This window comes from Erinaceus europaeus, chromosome 11 (genome assembly GCF_950295315.1).
Source record: "Erinaceus europaeus chromosome 11, mEriEur2.1, whole genome shotgun sequence".
NCBI classification, from domain to species: domain Eukaryota; kingdom Metazoa; phylum Chordata; class Mammalia; order Eulipotyphla; family Erinaceidae; genus Erinaceus; species Erinaceus europaeus.
The window spans coordinates 100,267,178-100,278,071 of NC_080172.1; positions in this window are offsets into that span (position 1 = coordinate 100,267,178).

Here is a 10,894-nt window from a genome sequence, read left to right on the forward strand (position 1 = left end):
GTCTTCCCCTCCTCTCTCCATTTCTCTCTGTCCTATCCAACAACGACAACAACAATAATAACTACAACAATAAAACAACAAGGGCAACAAAAGGGAATAAATAAATAAAATAAATATTTAAAAAAATATTTATTTATTAATGACAAAAATAGGCAAGAGAGAAATAACCAGAAGACATCACTCTGGTACATGTGCAGCCAGAGACTGAACTCAGGATCTAATATGAGGGTCTAGTGCCTCAGTCACTGCGCCACCTCCCAGACCACCTAGGTTATATTCTTTACTGAAGAAGAAAAACTGACTGAATTATCACGTCAAATCCTTGGAGCCTTCTGTCACTTATTAAACGGAAATGATGAATAAACCTGACCTCATATCCTTTTAAAATCTCTTTGTGCTGTCTAATAGAACACTTGGCATTTGAACACGTCATATATGCTTATTGAAAAGGAGAAAATTGATTTTAACTATTTGGTCTTAATTTCTTTCCATTTAAGTAATAATGCATTGTTAGTGATCATGTTACTGACCCACAGCACAAGAAGAGACAGAGGGACTGACTTACTGCCATGGAAAAGAATTCAAATTTCTAACTCCTTTGTATCTGAGAGACTAAAACTGGTAGTATAGATGCTTTCCTACTAAGATTTTACTTAAGCTCATAGTAAATATTACTAGATATAAAAATTAGCTTATTTTAATTATGTATGCTCTAACACCTACTGGTCAATCATTTTGTATAAAAACAAATTTTTTTTTGAAATTTCTGATTGTATTTCCTTGAATATGACTTAAAATTTACTTCCTGTTTTATACTGTTTCCATTTTTCCTTTCTTTGACTATCTTAGGAATGTTTGGTTTGAAATGAATGAGCAGCACCCCATTAACAAATTGTTATCAGTAGCAATGTTTATTTATAGCCATCTTTTGTCTTTGCTAAAATGTTTTTTTTTCTTAAGAAATAAATCCCTGCAGCTGTATTCAGTGTTAGAATACAGAATCTACATGTGTAAATTCAAGAGTTTTATCCCTTGCATTGCAAATACCAAAATGATGACCTGATCTCTTTCTTAATAATAGACACAGAATGTTTTCAGCAGTTTTAGGGTAAAGAAATAGTTTAGAATTAATGTGCAGGACCCAGAGGACTCAATCCCAAGCTTAAGTGCTCCAGTCATACCTCTCTCCACAAAAATTGGTCAATCAATCAATCAATTAATAAAACTTCTTAATAAGTTATTCCCGAGTAATTTAAAACATATGCATCTTTCATGTATATTCACTACATAGTCCAATTTATTTAACACGACAATGACAACACAAAGTTTCTGCAGGTAGCTTACTGGTAGAGTACACATTTTGTATGTCCAGACTTTGCCATGTTTGAATTAAATCTTCTGCCCTCACATAAGAACAACTGTGGGGCAGAGGAGGCAATGGGGAAGCTTCATGAGCAGTGAAGCCGTGTTGTGGCATCTTCTGTAGTCTTCATCTCTGCCTTCTATCTAAAAAGAAATGTCAAAAGAGCCAATGGGGGGCCAGGTGGTGGAGTACCAGGGTAAGCGCACACGGTGTGAAGTGCAAAGCCCTGAAGAAGGACCTTGGTTCCAACCCCTATGTCTCCACCTGTAGGTATCTACCTCTCCCCATCTCTATCTTCCCCTCCCCTCTCAATTACTCTCTGTCCTTGGCAAAAATAAAGGCCACCAGGAGCAGTGGATGCATAATGCCATCACCAAGTCCTAGCCATAACCCTGGAGGCAAAAAACAAACAAAAAAAAATAAAAGACCAAAATTCAGTTACTTAGTAGAGCTATCAATTCACATATTTCCAACCATACTCACCTAGTGAGAAGCTTAAGAATTTTGCTTAAAATCAAATACATAACACCAACAGAAAAAACATAACCACTCTTTAAAATCATCCTTCAGTTCAAATTATCTTTCATGTATCTGTCTTTACAATTGCTTACTAAAGTAATATTTTATAGAGAATGACCGCTTAAACAAGTTATAGAGAAAATATTCTTGCAGTAACATTGGAAAACAAATTCAAGAATCTAAATGACACAATAGATATCGCTTTAGAATTAGAATTCCCAGTAGAGCATTTCGTGACCTGTGAAATACCACATTTTAAATGAGAGAGTAAATAATTATTTGCATCAGTGGGTGAATAAGTGAATTATAAAGGGAGCAAATGTTAAAATAAATGGTAAATATATGTATGAGCAAGGCAAATGGTGGTGACTGCACATGTTACAATGTGCAAGGATCATGGTCAAACCCCAGTTCACACCTGCAAGTGAAAGCTTTACAAGTGGTGAAACAGGATTTCAGCAATCTTTCTTTCTCTTTCTGTCTCCTTTTCCCTCTCAGTTTCTGTCTGATCCCATAAATAACTATACAATAAATAGTAAAAAATAAATCATATATATATACATATGTTAATCAAAACCTCCAAATAGAAGTGTCTATAATGTAAGATTAAAAAACAACAGTACAAGGATTCATTCAAAGTTACACTCAAATGAATTTTACATTAATGATCTGAGTCTCAACTGATCAATTTCAAACGCTTCCTAGTAACTCTATAAAATACAATCATATTTATATTTAAAGACTGCTGCTAAAACCTTGAATGTTGAAATTGCTAACATTTCATAGAAGATAAAAAAAAGTTCCCTGTTTTAATGGAAACTGAACCAAACCTATAGAGAAGCAGATGTTTCCCTTTAGCAAACTTTCAAAGCAGCAGGAACTTGCATTCAGTCAGAAACTGGCAGAGCTGCTGGAGCCATTTCTAAGTCACTATGAGAGTTGAGAGAATGTCCTTGAAGACCTGTGCTCTGGTAAAATGGAAGTGGAGGTTTTGGCAGACTTTACTTGCGGCGGCCTGCCAGCAACTTTGAAAAGTGTGACAGCTAGTGTGGCTGCCCAGATAGTTCTTTGGCTACACCTCTGGCTGGAAGACGTGATCTTGAAAGAAGTCCACTTAGGAATTCCATTTGGCAAAGTCTTGCTTTTTGGCAAGGATGTGGAAAATCTTCTTGAGTAAGCACTGAAAAATAAGTGGTGCCTGCCTCAGGATAAAACTTTTGGGGTGTAGGGAAAGAGAAAGCAAGCTATACAGAGGCAGGAAGTGTTCGAATTGGCAAGAGATACTAAAAATTGTAGTCACTGAAAATGGCATGATTGCAAGGAAAAAAAAGAAAAAGAAAAGTTCTCCAAAAGATCACAAAAAAGGAAAAGAAAAAAAGAAAAGAAAAGGAGGAAAGAAAAAGGAAAAAGAAAAAGGAAGGAGAAGAATATAAAAGAAAAAAAAGTTGAAGAAGCTGAACTGGTTATTCAGTCACTATTCAAGATTAGGGAGCCACACAATAGTCATCACACATGAATACAAATTTGGGAACTGAATGCTGGTTTGGGGGAAGCATTTATCTAAAATATTTTAAAAAATGTCTTTGAATTATGTAAAACACACTTCACAATGTAGAAACTTGGCACCACCTTAATCATGAGTTCATAAAATTGTGGTCTAAATATGCAGGCCTCTGTTCCGTGGTTACCTGTTATGTGAAATCTCTTGGGGGCAGAAATTACATTTGGGTTGTTAGGGTGAAATCTGACATATAACACCACTGTCTGGACCTTTCAGTGCTGGCATCCTTAGGGCACCTAACAATGTTCACATGCCTCTCTGGCATATAAAATGTCATCAGGCCTCTGATTCCATCAGTGCATGCCTAGCTTCTGACATGTGAAAAGAAGCATAGGGAGTAGAGCAGAGTGTTGTACTCCTGGTTGATAAATACTGTCTTTTATTTTTTTTTATAGATATATAATCATGACTGCTTGAGTTTTATGGGAACCAAATTCTTTTTCCTTGCATTGCCAAGTAAAATGCAAAGTTTCAGATAAACAGTTAACTACTTTTTGTATTCAAGTTTAACTAGCTTATATTTTATTTATTAAAATATAAGTTGATTATGGGGACAGTTTAAGTGAGGGAGAGCTCTTCATGAGTTTCTATTGTTATTAAATATAAAAATTCACTCCAAGTATAAACAGTAAGTCCAATTGTGGTGAAACTAAAACATTTTTCCTCTGTAAAATGTTAAAATTGAAGTATATATCCATTCACTTTTGTGGGTCATGAGTTTATTTTTGAAGGAGTTTACTTACAGACTTGTCTTTAAGTAGAGGTGCTAAAGACATAGCAAAAGAGGAGGCCAAGTGATGGTGTAATTGGTTAAGTTCACATAGCACCATGTGCAAGAACCTGGGGTTCGAGCCCTGGCTCCCCACAAGCAGGGGGTTGCCTGTGAATGGTGAAGCAGTTCTGCAGGTCTCTGTCTCTCTCTCCACCTTACTACTATCTCCCCTTCCCTCTCCATTTCTTTTTTTCTGGTAAAAAAAAAATAGCAAAAGATCATCTTAATGGCAATGAAGGTTGGGGCTAAGGACCTGAGGCAAGAAAACAGGGAAGGACAAAAGAAAAAGTAGGAGAAATATGCTTAATCGGGGGGGGGGGGGGCAATTAAGAGCTTTTACTTTAGAAATATTTATGAGTTTGAATACCAGTTTTACAACTTATGTGGCCTAGTAACCCTGGCTGATTTAACAAAAGTCAGATCTGAAAGTTACTAAGATACTTGGCACTTCATAAGTATATAAAATATATTTGCTGTGTGCTATCAATAAAATTTTAAACTGTTAGTATGAAAAACCTGAAATATGATGGATCTTCTTGCTGTAGCAGCTATACTCAAACTGCACACGCTGTCAGCTGGTGTCAGGAAAGAGAGGCATTTGATAGTAATATAAAGAGAGAATCAAGGTACAAAATGTAATTATAATTTAAAATTAAATAGATTGTGCTGCTCTCGCTTTTTAGCTAATGCTTAATCAAAAGGCAATTTCACCCAGTTTCTTGAGGAGATTTGACTTCCATGGATAATTGCCTAATGTAAACTCAGAGGACACATATTTATAGACAGCAGTTTGGAGAAACAGTACCACAGAGTATTAAAGTATTTCTTCTGATATCCATTCTCTTCAAGTATGGTCTAGTGAGTATAGATTACTTGTTGTAGAAGATGAAATTATGATAGGACTGGATAGAATAATTAATTGGAACAATATCACAATGCATCTCTTGATATGATTACTATGTTTTTCTTTTAAAAAGTGTATGGTAGGGAAATTATTTTGTTAAATAAAAATACATTCCTGAAAATGCTTCTACTCTGTACATTTTTTATATTTTTTATTTATTTTCCCTTTTGTTGCCCTTGTTTTTTAAATTTTTGTTGTAGTTATTATAGTTGTTATTATTAATGTCGTCATTGTTAGATAGGACAGAGAGAAGTGGAGAGAGGAGGGGAAGACAGAGGGGGAGAGGAAAGATAGACACCTGCAGACCTGCTTCACTGCCTGTGAAGCGACACCCCTGCAGAGGGAGCCGGGGGCTTGAACTGGGATCCTTACTCCGTTCTTTGTGCTTCACACCACCTGTGCTTAACCCGCTGTGCTACTGCTCAACTCCCTACTTTTCACATTTTATCTACCAACTGTGAATGTGTTAAAGTCAAGGAGTATAGATATATTTTAAATTTTTATTTACTTATTATTAGTTAGAGACAGAGAGAAATTGAGAGGCGTGGATAGAGATGAAAAAAGACTGAAAGACACCTGCAGCCCTGTTTCACCACATATGGAGTTTTCTCCTGTATGTGCAGATCAAGGGCTTGAACTTGAGTCTTTGCACACATACTGTGTGCAGTTAGTCAGGCATGCCAACACCTAGCCCCTAGATATTTTATCTGTAAGTTATCAATACTTTACAACAATCTATAATGAAAATATAATAAGTAAGGAAAATATAGTTTTCAAATAAATTCAGTAAAAAATAAAATAAATCATTTTCCTATATTTGGAATAAGACATATGCATAGCATATTTTTAAAAAGTATCTGATTTAAATTACTGATATTCCCATTTCTTCTACTTGCAGTTAAATTTATTAATTTTTCCTCAATTTTCAAATAAGTTAATGATAACATCATTCTATATATTTTCTGACAGAAAAATGTACATTATGCATAAAAGCTTGATCTACTAAATCATCAAATAAAGAAAAAGTCAATGTTCCACATTATCAATTTATATTTGAATATTGAGCTAAATGTGCTTCAACTTCTCTCTCAAATTATGTCTGTAACAGCTAAAATATACCCTTTTGACAATTGAGAATTTGAGATGTCTCATATAGTCTTGATATTTACCCTGAAATTGTAAGTTTCTGGTTAAAAAAACAAACATACTGTTTTTCAGTCTGTATGATCATAAAATTGGCTCTGAGAGATGAAAGAAATGTATGCATAAAACAGGTAGAATAGATAGGTCTGTTATTTTAGCAAGAACAATTTTAGCTTTTATGATTTTTCCCACTAGAGTTATTGATGAGACTTTGCTTCTGTATGATTCCCATTATGCCACTTCTCACCATTGACTCTTTTTAAAAGATATTTATTCCTTTTTGTTGCCCTTTTGTATTGTTGTAGTTATTACTGTTGTTGTTACTGATGTCATTGTTATTGAATAGGACAGAGAGAAATGGAGAGAGGAGGGGAAGACAGAGAGCAGGAGAGAAAGATAGACACCTACAGACCTGCTTCCTCACCTGCGAAGGGAGTCCCTGACAGGTGGGGAGCTGGGGACTTGAATCTGGATACTTGCTCAGGTCCTTGCTGTTTGTACTATGTGTGTTTCAACTAGTGTGCCACATCCCAGCCCAGGTAATTGATTTTCTTCACCCATGACACCAATATGTTAATATAACTATATATTTGACAAGTTACTTTTGTACTGCTGTTACCGATCATAGATTTTTATTCTGTATAGTAACCTCTTTTTTGGACACGTCTACTAAATTCTTCCACAGTTACAGTTAGTCTCCTAAAATATGTGCAAAACCTCACTTATCATTTTCTTTTCGAATTCTTTTTTTTTAAATTTTTTATTTAAGAAAGGATTAGTGAACAAAAACATAAGGTAGAAGGGGTACAACTCCACACAATTCCCACCACTCAATCCCCATAATCCGCCCCCTCCCATGGTAGCTTTCCCATTCTCTAGCCCTCTGGGAGCATGGACCCAGGGTCGTTGAGGGTTGCAGAAGGTAGAAGGTCTGGCTTCTGTAATTGCTTCCCCGCTGAACATGGGCGTTGATTAGTCGGTCCATACTCCCAGTCTGCCTCTCTCTTTCCCTAGTAAGGTGTGTCTCTGGGGAAGCTGAGCTCCAGGACACATTGATGGGGTCTTCAATCCAGGGAAGCCTAGCCAGCATCCTGGTGGCATCTGGAACCTAGTGATTGAAAAGAGAGTTAACATATGAGGCCAAACAATTTGTTGAGCAATCATGGATCCCAAGCTTGGAATAGTGGAGAGGAAGTGTTAGGGAGGTACTCACTGCAAACTCTAGTGTACTTCTGCTTTCAGGTATATATTTTGCAGTAGTTTATGGATATGTGTGCACATAAGCTCTCTCTCACAGAAACTAGTGTATATCTAGATTATGGGACTTTGTTAGAAAGTGAACTACCTGAGATGAAATTAGAGTGTACTATAAAAGGAAAGGTCTCACCCGAGTAATGAAGTTGAAGGGTTGTCATTCCACACGTGAAGTCTCTGGATACAGTCTGAGGTGAAGCATATTGAAGTGGCAATCATTGCTTTGGTTAGGTTGTGATCGGCGGATGCAATATTATTTGGTTTGGATTGGGAGAGGCATACGGGAAAGTGGGCCCTATCCAAGGGTTCCAGGACTGGGGGAAGTAGGGGCTCTATAGTAAAGATGTGAGGTTCCTGCTGTCTTAGGGTTCAAAAAGACAATCGATAGTTAATATTATCATCACTTTATTTGTTAATTGGGTTAACTTTCAAAAGTCCGTTTGTTATGGTTTGCTGTACAGTACCCAGTATCTTGTATATAGCTGTGCTATTGGATGCTTCTAATCTACTTGGTCTAGGCTTTTTAAGAGAGTCCGCATATCGAATACACAGCCTATATATTAAAAAGATTCAGTTTGTCTTTTGAGAAACTTTGAGACATACAATTGATTTCCCCCTCTCATATTAATTAACTACTGATTTATATGTCTACATTTTGCTAGGAGTGTACATAAACACCATTCCCACCACCAAAGGACTGTGACCCATCCCTCCCGCCCACTCCCACCCCCCACTGGCCTAGGAAGCTACATGTCTACCCCTCACCACTGGGTTTTTACTTTGGTGCCCTACTTACAATTTGATCAGGTCCTGCTTTGAGTTTCCCTTTCAGATCTTCTTAGTCAGCTTCTGTTGATGAGTGGGATCATCCCATACTCATCTTTATCTTAGTTCACTTAACATAATTCCTTCTAGCTCTGTCCAAGATGGGTCAGAGAAGGTGGGTTCATTGTTCTTGATAGCTGCATAGTATTCCATTGTGTATATATACCACAGCTTTCTCAGCCACTCATCTGTTGTTGGGCACCTGGGTTGCTTCCAGGTTTTAGCTATTATGAATTGTCCTGCTATGAATATAGGAGTACACACCTCTTTTTGGTTGGGTGTTATGGAGTCCTTGGAGTATAACCCCAGGAGAGGAATTACTGGGTCATATGGAAGGTCCATGTCTAGTCTTCTGAGAGTTTTCCAGACTGCTCTCCACAGAGGCTGTACCAATTTACATTCCCACCAGCAATGTAAAAGGGTTCCTCTGTCCCCACATCCTCTCCAGCATTTGTTGCTGCTGTCCTTTTTAATGTATGCCATTCTTACAGGAGTGAGGTGGTATCTTAGTGTTGTCTTAATTTGCATTTCTCTGACAATCAGTGACCTAGAGCAGTTTTTCATATGTTTGTTAGCCTTTTGGATCTCCTCTGTGGTGAATGTTTTGTTCATTTCCTCTGCCCATTTTTGGATGGGGTCATTTGCTTTTTTGGTGCTAAGTTTGCTGAGCTCTTTATATATTTTGGTGATTAGTTTCTTGTCTGATGTATGGCATGTGATGATCTTCTCCCAATCTGTGAGGGGTCTCTCTGTTTGTTTAATAGTTTCTATGGATGTGCAGAAGCTTTTCAATTTGATGTAGTCCCATTGGTTTGTTTCTGCTTTAGCCTTCCTTGCAATTGGGTTTGATTCATCAAAGATGTCCTTGAGGTGTAGGTGGGAAAGTGTTTTACCAATGTTTTCCTCTAAGTATTTGCTTGTTTCTGGTCTGACATCTAGGTCTTTGATCCATTTGGAGTTGATTTTTGTTTCTGGTGAGATAAAGTGGTTCAATTTCATTCTTCTGCATGTTGCAACCCAGTTTTCCCAGCACCATTTATTGAAGAGAGCCTCCTTTTTCCATTTAATCCTTTGGGCCCCCTTATCAAAGATTAGATGCCCATAGGTGTTGGGATTTACTTCTGGGCTTTCAATTCTGTTCCACTGGTCTGTGTGCCTATATTTGTTCCAGTACTATGCTGTTTTGATGATGATGGCTTTATAATATAGTTTAAGGTCTGGGAGTGTGATTCCTCCATTTCTGTTTCTTTTCCTCAAGATTGTTTTGGCAATTCTAGGTGTTTTCAGGTTCCAGATAAATGATTGTAGTGTTTGTTCTATTCTCTTAAAGAAGCTTGGTGGAACTTTGATGGGTATTGCATTAAATTTGTATATGGCTCTGGGGAGAATATTCATTTTGATGATATTTATTCTTCCAATCCATGAGCATGGGATATCTTTCCATTTCTTGGTATCGGTTTCTATTTCCTTGAGTAGCGACTCATAGTTTTCAGTATATATATAAGTCTTTCACTTCTTAGGTCAACTTTATTCCTAGGTATTTGATTGATTTTGCTGAAACAGTAAATGGGAGTGATTTCTGGATGTCTTCTTCTTCAGATTTAGTGTTTGCATAAAGAAATGCCACTGATTTTTGTACATTGATTTTGTAGCCTGATACCTTGCTATATTGCCTAATAACTTCCAGTAATTTTCTACTGGATTCTTTAGGTCTTTCTATGTATACTATCATATCATCTGCAAATAGTGAGAGCTTGACTTCTTCCCTTCCAATCTGTATCCCTTTGATTTCTTTCTCTTGCCTGATTGCTATGGCAAGTACTTCCAATACTATGTTGAAGAGTAATGGTGACAGTGGACAGCCCTGTCTAGTCCCCAATCTGAGGGGGAATGCTTTCAGCTTCTGTCCATTGAGTATGATGGTGGCTGTAAGTTTGCTATATATAGACTCCACTATCTTGAAGAATTTCCCATCTATTCCCATTTTTTGTAGAGTTTTTAGTATGAATGGGTGTTGGATTTTGTCAAAGGCTTTCTCTGCATTTATTGAGATAATCATGTGGTTTTTGGCTTTCCTTTTATTGATGTGGTGAATGACATTGATTGACTTACGGATGTTGAACCAGCCTTACATTCCTGGGATGAATCCCACTTGGTCATGATGAACAATCTTTTTGATGTGTTGCTGTATCCGGTTGGCCAAGATCTTGTTTAATATTTTGGCATCTATGTTCATCAGAGATATTGGTCTGTAGTTTTCTTTTTTTGTTCTGTCCCTATCAGCTTTTGTTATCAGGGTGATGTTGGCTTCATAGAAGGTGGAAGGGAGTATTCCTGTTTCTTCAATCTTATGGAATAGCTTAAGAAGTATGGGTGCTAACTTTTTCCTGAAAGTTTTGTAGAATTCGTTTTTTAAGCCATCTGGTCCAGGACTTTTGTTGTTGGGGAGATTCTTAATAATGGTTTCAATTTCTTTGTCTGTGATTGGTGCATTTAGATTTTGTAGTTCTTCTTGGTTCAGTTTTGGAAAGGCATAGGTTTCTAGGAATTGTT